The sequence below is a fragment of the Nycticebus coucang genome, chromosome 6 (assembly GCF_027406575.1).
Source record: "Nycticebus coucang isolate mNycCou1 chromosome 6, mNycCou1.pri, whole genome shotgun sequence".
Classification (NCBI taxonomy): domain Eukaryota; kingdom Metazoa; phylum Chordata; class Mammalia; order Primates; family Lorisidae; genus Nycticebus; species Nycticebus coucang.
This window is the reverse complement of record NC_069785.1, coordinates 103911895-103923201: the sequence shown is the minus strand read 5'-3', so window position 1 is coordinate 103923201 and position 11307 is coordinate 103911895. Positions and strand designations below refer to the sequence as shown.

Here is an 11307-nt window from a genome sequence, read left to right as displayed (position 1 = left end):
GAGAAAATGTGTTTTGGTTTGCCACGCACACACCATACCCATTATTTCTCTGACGTCAACTAGTAGCTAGAGATGTTGGAGTTCTGCTCCATTGAGGTAGAGAAAAACCACCTCTCTGATACTCCTGGAATTGTCTGGGACCTGAAGCCTGGGCTTTTGGATTTGAATGTTGAACACTGTGTTGAGGCCTCTGAGAATGGAGAGTAATATACATGAGTTCTCTGGAGGCTGGGCCTGGTCTGTGAGCACAGGTTCTGGTCTCAGGGATCCTGGAGATCTCTCTATCCCTACTCTCCTCCCCTTTTTTTGAAATCTCATGGCAGCTTTCATTTATCTGGATCCCTCCCCATTTGCCCGTAAATAGAGGGATACAACTATGGGAGACAAAGTCTCCTGTACCTAATGGTACAAGTCGTACATAGTAGCTCCTTATGCGCAATCAGAGTTATGCTCTTTAAAAACACTATAATACATGCTGGGATTTTTTTTTTTTTCTATTTGTAATGGGGAGTCTTTTAAGTCCTCCATCTTGTTAACTGAAGAAATGACAAGGTTCATAAATTTGGAAAGGAGAGTTTTGTTTCTCATAAAGAGTTGCATCCTGTGGCTGGATACTGCAAAAGGCTGGGAAGCAGAGCCCCCAGCTAGAAGCCAGGGGCACTCACTCTCAGGCAGGGACATTGGAAACAGGAATTTATGCTGAGCAAGGTTACCAGATAGACATAATGAACAAGCTGTAGGAGTCATGAATATTTGTGAAAGGAGACATATACAATGTGCAATTGAGCTTTATGCTCCTTTATGGGGTTCATGCCCAGAAAACAGCAGCCCTCTGATGTCCAAAGGTGAAGCAGAGGACATGAAAACCCTCTCTGCACACACCCCCTATACTGGTTAACACCACCCCATGGTGGGTGGTCTCATGAGGAGAGAATGCTGGTTAGTTGTAGTGCCAGAAGGCAGATAGTGAAGAGCAGATTATGAGATTGGTTTCTGTTTAGGAAAAAACAAAGCCTAATGTCTGTTAGCCAGGGAGGAGGTACAATGAGGTGTGTCTGACCTCATCCCTATCATGTCTGGAAATGCAATTTCAGAGTTTCTTTGGGGACCCCTTGGCAAAACAGGGGTCTGTTGAATCAGTGAGGGGTTTAGGATTTTTTTTTTTTTTAGTTCAACTTTGTTGCAATGTTTGTTTAATGTCAACTGAGTTTGCTTTGGGGGGACTTGGTTAAGATCTAATTCTCCTGAATACACATAATATATGACTTCTCTGATATGTGCCTACTCTTAGTTAAGCACCCAAGAGGAGGAGAATTCCTTACCTCTCCTCAGGCTCTTTTTTGGGAAGGCATTTGCAAAAGGAATTATTCTTACAGATTACTTTTTGAATTTTGTTAAGACTCTTCCATGTATATTTCTTCTTTGTGCTCCTTCTAACCAAGCAACAGTTAAAAGTCAAAATGGCCTTTCTCTGAACAGAACCTCCCTTAACATGTCCTTATCAGTAGAACTGCATCAGGGACCAGGTAGGAAACATGCGTTCCTATCCCATAGTGTTTTGATGCCACAAACCCCACTGAGTGGATGTGGAGATTGGATGACAGCCTAGGGGGTCTGTGCATGTTTTGAGGAGCATGAATTGGGGGTGAACAGATAGACAGGGCAGGTGGCTGTGGGGAAGTTCCAAGAGAGACAGGGTGGACAGGAGGAAGCTCTTGAAGGCATAAATGATCAGGGAAAGAACAGGTCTCAGGGCCATGCCAGTGGTGGGCAGCCCAGGGGCTGGGCAGAGAAGACGTGATCTGGGGGTGTGGACAGTGGCTGGGAAAAGAGTGCAGAACCAGGATCACAGCAGAAACAGAAACAAATTAAACAGCACAGGGATTTAAAATGTGACTCTGAAGGGAAGGTTGGCTGTGAAAAGCTGTCATGCCCAGCAAGAGGAAGGCGGGAGACACAGGAGGAGAAGGGAAAGCCTCAGAGTGAGGGGCCAGGGGTCTGCCCAGCCTTCCTGCCTGTATCCCAGCCACTCAGGACCCTGTTTCCAACCTGTTCCAACCTGTTTCCTCCTGTCTGGGAGGTCAGGGGGATACTTGAGAGAAGCCCACTGACCTGTGCTGGGGAAGGACTTTGATTTTGTTCCAAGGATATTTTAAAAAGGAGCAGCACATGGTGGAAACCTCTAAGGAAGGGCTATACTGCTGGGGTGATGGGAGGGGAGGGAGATACCCAGGTCACAGTGCAAGGACTGGGGGTGTGTGACTTGTGACTCCAAGGGGCAGAACTGGGACAAATGGTTGGACTCACAATAGAACAGGGAAGATCTGGGCTTCATCAGAAATGCAGAAAATAAGGCCAGTGGCCCATAGGTCTCCTCAGGCTCATCCCTCCCCTAGCTGGTCTCACCTTGCACTATGCACTTAGGAGCATCTTTGGTGCTTCCTGAATGCTCCAGGCCATCTTCTGCCTCTCATCCATCTGCCTACATTCCCATATCTGGGTGAGCATCACTTTCAAGTTGATCTGTCTGTGACCACCCCTCTCAAGAGCTTCCCACCCCCTGCTGCACTCCTGTGCACTTGCTAAGACCCTTTGCCTGGCTCTGTGTCTGCATCCATTCTTCCTTATTCTGTGTCTGCATCCTTCTAATATGGCTCTCTTACTCCTGCCATCGAAAGCAGGATCTTTTTACCCCCCCTTGAGAGGGGCCAACCTCATGACTGCCTTGATAATCAGGACAGAAGCAAACCTGAAGAAGTGGAGAACCCCGAGCAGCCCTGGGCTCCCTTTGGCTGATGACAGACCATGGAGACAGCATCCAACTGTTGAAGCTATGATATTTTGTGAGCAACCAGCCCTCTGACCTGTGCTGGGGGAGGACTTTGATTTTGTTCCAAGTGACCTGGTGGCTGACTGTAGACACATGAGCAAGTGCAGTGCTTCCAGTTGTGAGCAGTTGGGCCTGGCTGAGAGCTGGGCTGCAGGGCACCAGCCCGCACAATCATGAGTTCATTGTTTTAAGCTACTACATGTTGGGGTCATGGGTTACATAGCAACAAACACCTGATGTCCTTATTAACTTGGCTGTCCCTCCCCTGCCCCAGCTTTCAGGGACCTTGTCTTGGTTCTTTCTGTATCAGCATTATGCATCACAGCTTCTGCCATGTAGCTATCATTTAGTAAGTCTCTGCTGACTAAAAGAGTAAATGTAATAGATATGCAAATTATGTGCAAATCTGTGCATAAAGTCACCTGTTCAAAAAAAGTCTTATTTGTATTTCTTTAAACTAAATTCAATGCCAGAACTCTGCTTCCGAAATTAATGGAAAATTTCAGCTTATTTAGTCTTTGGATCCTCCCCACCCAGAGTAATGATTCCCATAGTCTAATGAAGGACCGAGGCTTTGGGGAAGAGAACAGCCTCAATACGGCCTTGCTCCTGTCACATGTAGTGTCTCTAGAAATGCTGGGGCTGTGGCTTCCATTCCCAATCTGAGCACAAGCACCCCACACAGCCAGGATGTCATGATAGGTGCCTCCTTTTCCCTCCAGTCACTGCTACCTCACTCTAGGCCACTGCTTAGAAAGAGAGTCTTCCCTTTCCCAGTGTGTTTAGAGCTCTCTGCTTCCCCACCCAACCTCCCCATGTCTCTTAGCCTCCAGCTCACTCCCTGTGGTCACTTCAGTGAGCTGAGGCCTTCATAGCAGACTCCCTCCAACCAAAGACATGCCCTTAGGCAGCTTCTGCCCTACTGAGCCCAACAACCTCCTTGGAATAAAGTAGGGCAGTAATAAAACCAGAAGATTTTATATAAAATTTAATGTCTTAATAAATTTTATTGCCATGCATGTTCAAAAGGCTCTTTACAAGAATCCTTTCTGGCCTCTTACAAGTTGCAAGATGATAAAACAAGAATTGTAAATAGTGCTGTAATCCATACAGGGCAGGATGCAAAGGATAGAGACAGTCCTACAGGACGGATGCAATTGAGGATAAGGAGAGGAATCAATCCTTTGTGGCATTTTCATCAGCACATCTCACCTCTTCAAAGTCATTGCAGGTATCACTCAGTTCCTCTTACCTCTGCAAGAGCATCTCTCAGAGTCCTACAGCAGTAATTGCTTTGTACTTCACTTACAGCTGTATATGCAATTATGTTTAAGAAAAATGGGGGATACAGCACGACCCTGTCTCAAAAGGAAAGGGAAGGAAGGGAAAGGGAAAAGAAGAAAAGGAAAAAAACTGATAGGGGAGGAGGTAAATACAATAAAGTGAAACTGAAATGAAATTTCTTTTTCATGTTTACTTCCCCTGTGCAATCTTGTAAAAGCATCTTACACAGGTTTATAATGAAGAGAAGAGCCAGCGAGAAAGACACACTTGGGATGCCTGAAAAAATCACAGGCATCCTCCCTGGTATTATGTCATTTGCATGTTGTGTTGCTTGTGGGTCATCTGCCTCCTCATCAATGGAAGGTCTCCAAGGACAGGAACTATTGCATCTCACAGCACATCCCTGATGCATGAGACAGTGCTTGGCACCTAGAAGTACTCAGAACTATTTGCTGAATGAATGAAAGAATGTTGGCAGGTTTGTTAAATTTGCACTATTTTCTTTAAGTGAGTGAAAGCAGAAATAAGAAAATGGAGACTAACATTGATATAATTCAGGAGTAAATACAATAAGAAAAGAGCTTGGATAATGAAATGATAGAAAAAAAAAAGATTTCCCATCTGTACTACTTGAATGACCACTCTTCGTTTGGCTTCGGGGAGACACACTGCTTCTTATACTCACAGTGTAGGACGTCCAAGCACTGAGATCTTTTGGCCCCACTGTGTGCATAAATGCACAAGGTCATTCAATAAAATAATAATTCCCATTCCAGTCCAAGCATTACCCTTCGCAGATTTGTAAAGGTGGTAAACAAGGAATATCTGAGAACAGTCTAATCTCTTCCTTTTCTTACTTCCTATTTTTTTTTCTTTTTTTGAGATAGTCTCACTTTGTTACTCTTGAAGAGTGCCCCCCCACCCACCACCCACCCCCGGCATTGCAGCTCACAGCAATCTTAAACTCTTGGGCTCAAGCAATTGCCTTGCTTCAGCCTCCAAAGTAGCTGGGACTATAGGTGCCTGCCACAACACCTGGCTATTTTTAGAGATGAGGTCTCAATCTGGGTCAGGCTGGTCTCAACTTGTGATCTCAGGTAATCCACCTGCCTTGACCTCCTGGAGAGTGATTACCGGCGTGAGCCACCTTGCCCAGTCTTTACTTCCTATTTTTGAAAAGAGGAAAGCCAGGGAGGCAGTTTGAGCATTAGAAAAAATCAGCAGACCTGTAGATCTGTAAATTGTTAAAGAGAGGGCTGAAGTTGTGATTTTCTGCCATCCATACATAGGCCACAGTGTTGTACAACTCCAGAGGTCACCATTTTCTCTCCATACAAACAACACTTTCGGGGTTGTCCAGTGCAGTCTTCACAACTGCATGTGGCATCCCCACCTGTAATGGGTCAGATAAAATATGTATATTCAATCTTATTCTCAAAGCCATTCTTCACTGGGAGGGTGATCATTTATCTTGTTTTGGATAATAGCAGACTATGATTCTGACAGGTCAGATGACTTGTTGAAGCCTGCAGACCTATCTTTGTAATCAGCCAAGCTTTCATTTCAACATGGAGGGTTCCTTTTCATATTTTCTTACAGAACAGCTCTCCTGGTGATCAACTCTCTCAGTTTTCATTTATCTGAGAATGTCCAAATTTCTCCTTCATTTGAAGGATTGCTTTACTGCACATAGAGTTCTTGGCTGATTTTTTTTTTTCTTTCAGCACTTTAAATTTGTCGTTGTCCTTTCATTTGTCATTCATGGGTTCTGATGAAAAATCTATTAATATTATCGAGGATCCTGCGTGTGTGTGATGATTTGCTTCTTTTTCACCATTTTCAGGATTCTCTGGTTTTTGCTTTTGCTACAATTTGTTTTGATATGGATCTCTGAGTTTATCCTGCTTATAACTGTTGAGCTTCTTGGATGAGCAGATTCATTTCTATTCTTTTATTTTTTTTCTGGATTTTTTTTATTGTTGGGGATTCATTGAGGGTACAATAAACCAGGTTACACTGATTGCATTTGTTAGGCAAAGTCCCTCTTGCAATCGTGTCTTGCCCCCAAAAGGTGTGGCACGCACCAAGGCCCAACCCCCCTCTCTCTGCTCTTCCTTTCCCCACCCCTCTCTCCTCCTTTCTCTCTCTGCTCTCCCCTTCCCCCACCCCCACCATGACCTAAATTATCATTAATTGTCCTCATATAAAAATTGGGTACATAGGATTCATGCTTCTCCATTCTTGTGATACTTTACTAAGAATAATGTCTTTCAGTTCCATCCAGGTTATACAAAGGTTGTAAAGTCTCCATTTTTTTTAATAGCTGAATAGTATTCCATGGTATACCTATACCACACCTTGTTAATCCATTCCTGGGTTGGTGGGCATTTAAGCTGTCTCCACATTTTGGCGACTGTAAATTGAGCTGCAATAAACAGTCTAGTACAGGTGTCCTTATGATAAAAGGATTTTTTTCCTTCTAGGTAGATGCCTAGTAATGGGATTGCAGGATCAGGTGGGATGTCTTGAGTGCTTGAGTGCTTTGAGATTTCTCCATACTTCCTTTCAAAAGGGTTGTACTAGTTTGCAGTCCCACCAGCAGTGTAAAAGTGTTCCCTTCTCTCCACATCCACGCCAGCATCTGCAGTTTTGAGATTTTGTAATGGGGGCCATTCTTGCTGGGGTTAGATGGTATCTCAGGGTGGTTTTGATTTGCATTTCTCTAATAGATATGGATGATGAACATTTTTTCATATGTTTGTTAGCCATTCATCTGTCGTCTTTAGAGAAGTTTCTCTTCAAGTCTCTTGCCCATTGATATATGGGATTGTTGGCTTTTTTCATGTGGATTAATTTGAGTTCTCTATAGATCCTAGTTATCAAGCTTTTGTCTGATTCAAAATGTGCAAAGATCCTTTCCCATTGTGTAGGTTGTCTTTTTTGCTTTGGTTGTTGTCTCCTTAGCTGTACAGAAGCTTTTCAGTTTAATGAAGTCCCATTTGTTTATTTTTGTTGTCATTGCAATTGCCATGGCAGTCTTCTTCATAAAATCTTTCCCCAAGCACCCAGTGTTTTTCCTATGCTTTCTTTGAGATTTTTTATTGTTTCATGCCTTAAATTTAAGTCCTTTATCCATCTTGAATCAATTTTTGTGAGTGGAGAAAGGTGTGGGTCCAGTTTAAGTCTTTTACATGTGGATATCCAGTTCTCCCAACACCATTTATTGCATAGGGAGTCTTTCCCCCAAGGTATGTTCTTGTTTGGTTTATCAAAGATTAGGTGGTTGTAAGATGTTAGTTTCATTTCATCTTTATTTTTGCCTCTGTTAATATGGTGGATAACGTTTATGGACTTATGTATGTTAAACCAGCCTTGCATCCCTGGGATGAAACCTACTTGATCATGATGTATGACTTTTTTGATGATAAGCTGTAATCTATCAGCTAGGATTTTGTTGAGAATTTTTGCATCTATATTCATGAGTGAAATTGGTCTGAATTCTCCTTTTTGGTTGGGTCTTTTCCTGGTTTTGTTATCAGGGTGAAGTTTGCTTCATAGAATGCATTGGGGAAGATTGCTTCCTCCTCAATTTTTTGAAATAATTTCTGCAGTACGGAATAAGCTCTTCCTTGAAGGTTTGATAGAATTCTGGTGTGAAGCCATCTGGACCAGGTCATTTTTTTGTTGGAAACTTTTTTATTGTTTCTTTAATCTCAGTGCTTGAAATTGGTCTGTTCAGGAGCTCTATTTCTTCCTGGCTAAGTCTAGGAGAGAGAGTGTGATTCCAAATATTGATCCATTTCCTTCACCTGGTCAAATTTCTGGGCATAGAGTTTCTGGTAGTATTCAGAGATGATCTCTTGTATCTCTGTGGGATCAGTTGTTATTTCCCCTTTATCATTTTTGATTGAGGTTACTAGAGATTTTACTTTTCTCTTTCTAGTTAGTCTGGCCAATGGTTTATTTATTTTATTTATTTTTTCAAAAAACCAACTTCTTGTTTCATTAATTTTCTGAATGATTCTTTTTCCCACATTGCCCCAGCATCCTCTCTTGGTCTTCCCCAGGTTCATCTGGGCTGGAAAGCTGCGCCAGCCTCCAAGCCCTTGTGAGGTCAGTGGCACAGCTGGGTTCCAACTATTCTCCAGTTCTGAGACACCTGCAGAGGTCACAGGCTCAGGAAACATAACAGTCAGTTGGCTTAGAATCCCTGGAAGGCCTCTGCAGAAGGACAGGTGCAAAGCAAGCCAGACTGTGAAAACTAAAATACCCAGTCTCTCAACGGACAGACCATTGCACATTCACAAACATCAAGAACATTCAGAGAAATGTGACTTCAACATACAGACAAGCTAAGGCTTCAGAGACTGGCCCTAGAGTGGTGCAGTTGGGTGATCTGTCAGAAAAAGAATTCAAAATAGCTGTTTTGGCTCAGCACCTGCAGCTCTAGCGGCTAAGGCGCCACCCACATACACTAGAGCTGGCGGGTTTGAATTTAGCCTGGGCCCGCCAAACAACAATAACAACTACAATCAAAAAGTAGCCAGGAGTTGTGGTGGGTACCTGTAGTCCCAGCTACTTGGGAGGCTGAGGCAAGAGAATTGCTTAAGCCCAAGAGTTGGAGGTTGCTGTGAGCTGTGACACCATAGCACTCTACCTTGAGGCTCTGTCTCAAAAAAAAAAAAAAGCTGTTTTAAGGAAGCTTAACAAATTTCAAGAAAACACAGAATCAATTCAGAAAGCTATCAGAGAAATTTAACAACAAGATTAAACTAATTTTTAAAAAATCAAACAGAAATCCTGGAGCTGAAAAGTCATCAGTCACTTCATTGTAATGAAGCCTCCATAAAAATCCCTAAACTATAAGTTTAAAGAGCTTCCTTTTTTTTTTTTTGTTTCATCCATCTTTTTTAATTCAGGTGTCAGTTAACCTCCTGATTGACACAAACGATTTAACTATTGTTACAGAATATGTGAACACATGAGCAAGAAATCCAGTAGAACCTGCCCAAGAGGTTTTCTTTTAATTTTGCTCTACAAGGGAGATATGAATCACAGATACACTGAAGTATATTCATATTAAAAAAGAACTCTAGTCAGAATAAGAACATTTCAGAAGAAAATCTATAAAGGAAAATAAAATACAGGTCTTTATTTTACGATATATATAATTACATGATTAAAATTAATTTAACACAATATACAAAGTTTTAACAATAGTTTTTAAGTTCAACAAGTACTTCAAATACAGAAACATTGAGATGGCTAAATTGTATGATTCAACTTTTAAACCTAGATCAAATTCCATGACTCTAGCTCAGGCTGAACATTCACCCTCCGAAACACTTCTTTAAGCATGTAAAAAACAGGACCAACAAGCTTAATCTGTTCTTCTCCTAAAAGTGACAATCCAGCAATTCCAAATAATGTATGAAAGGATCCACCGTATCTCCTGGCCTGTCTGCAAATCCCCCTGTTTCTTCATCTTGACATGCTAAGATAAAACTGCGAAGTTTCTCTCTATCAATCCAATGAAGCCTTCCAATTATCTTTAGAAATGCCAACACCCACCTCGAATAGCATACATCTGGTAACTTCTCAGGCCTTCCATTGAGTCCACCTGAGGGTAACTGTCGTTCACAAAGCCACCAACCAAGTAAATCAGAATTTACTTGATGCAACTGACTAGTAATAGCCAGGAATCCTGTGCAACAATAGATCTGCCCAGCATGGGATTCGGAACCTGGTCTGCAACCAAATCCACCATCAAAGTTCATACAGGATAAAACAAATACAATTGCCTTTTCCACATTAATAGCATCAAGCTTCCCCAAAAGAGCCAAAGTAGCCACTGCACAGAAAGAAAATCTTGTATCAATTTCTCCCCATATGTCTCCAGCAAAAGAATCATCTTCTTTCTGTAGACTTTGAACATATTCCACGACTTTGTTTACATCAATAACATTAACACTATCATACTGAGTAAGAATCTGGACAGCACTCAGAGTGTATTAAAGATGAGGATCGTGTCCAATACTAGCACTTATTCCACCACACTTATGTTGGCATGACTTAATAAATGTCAGAATTTCTTCTCTGTTCGTGCAATGAAACTATCCCATTTGATCCATTACTGTCAGACCCCAATAGATGCCACTCATTCTCAAATACTCAGACATGCAGTATTCATAATCATCTTTCTTAGAGCCATAGGAAGTGATATAATCTGCATGTTTCTCCAATAACAGAGTGTCAGGTGCATCTGATTTGATAATAACATCCTTTTGTGGAGTGCCCATGTCTATGAACCAAAAGCTAAAGCGCTTCTTGATTGGTCGACACACTGAGGTACTGGGAGGGTGGGGCTCCTGGAGACGGCACAGAAGCTTCAAGAGCACCCCCCACTCCACCCCCCGCAACCACCCCCAAACCCCCCATACACATGTGCCTGTCCCCCCACACACATGCCTGGCCCACTCCCCTCACACCCACACACACACATGTGCCTGGTTCACTCCCCCCACACACACACACGTGCCTGGCCCACTCCCCTCACACCCACACACACACACGTGCCTGGTTCACTCCCCCCAACACACACACGTGCCTGGCCCACTCCCCTCACACCCACACACACACACATGCCTGGTTCACTCCCCCACCCTCGCCCCCCCCCCCACACACACACACGTGCCTGGCTCACCACCCGCTATATACTTGCCTGGCTATATGTATTTCCCATCTGACCACTCCTGTGCTGTATGCTTTATTGCCGCACCCCCGGCATCAAGCCGTGGCGGGATGGCTCTGTCCGCGTTGTAAAAACTGTGGTAAGGCGGTGGGTGCTCCTCGGAGCGTTGCCCCCAGTCCCCCTGGCTTGCGACAGCAGCGCATAAGTTGCCTAGCATGCTTTTTAGTGAACGTAGGAAGTCATGAGGTGCGGCATAAAAGCCTAAGAAACTTTTACCCTGAAACCTGTCTGTTCAGTTGAATGACTGATTATTGCCTGATTGTTTTGAGAAACTGAGAATAAACACAGTGACTTACTGATCCACAATTAAACACAGCAAGTATGGCTGTGCCGGACTCAGTGGCTCCAAGAGAGCCTGTACAACAGCACGTCCCCACCATAAATGTCAGTGAATTGAAATAGTACATCGAGAGAATGCAGGCACGGCAAACAGGATGTTCCA

The 11307-nt window shown here is 43.2% G+C and overlaps 1 pseudogene; it reads right to left on the bottom strand.

Annotated features, from left to right (window-relative positions):
- Positions 1–9406: 9406 nt before the first annotated feature.
- On the bottom strand, positions 9407–10413 carry LOC128588816 (geranylgeranyl transferase type-2 subunit beta-like; annotated as a pseudogene).
- Between the last annotated feature and the right edge of the window lie 894 nt (positions 10414–11307).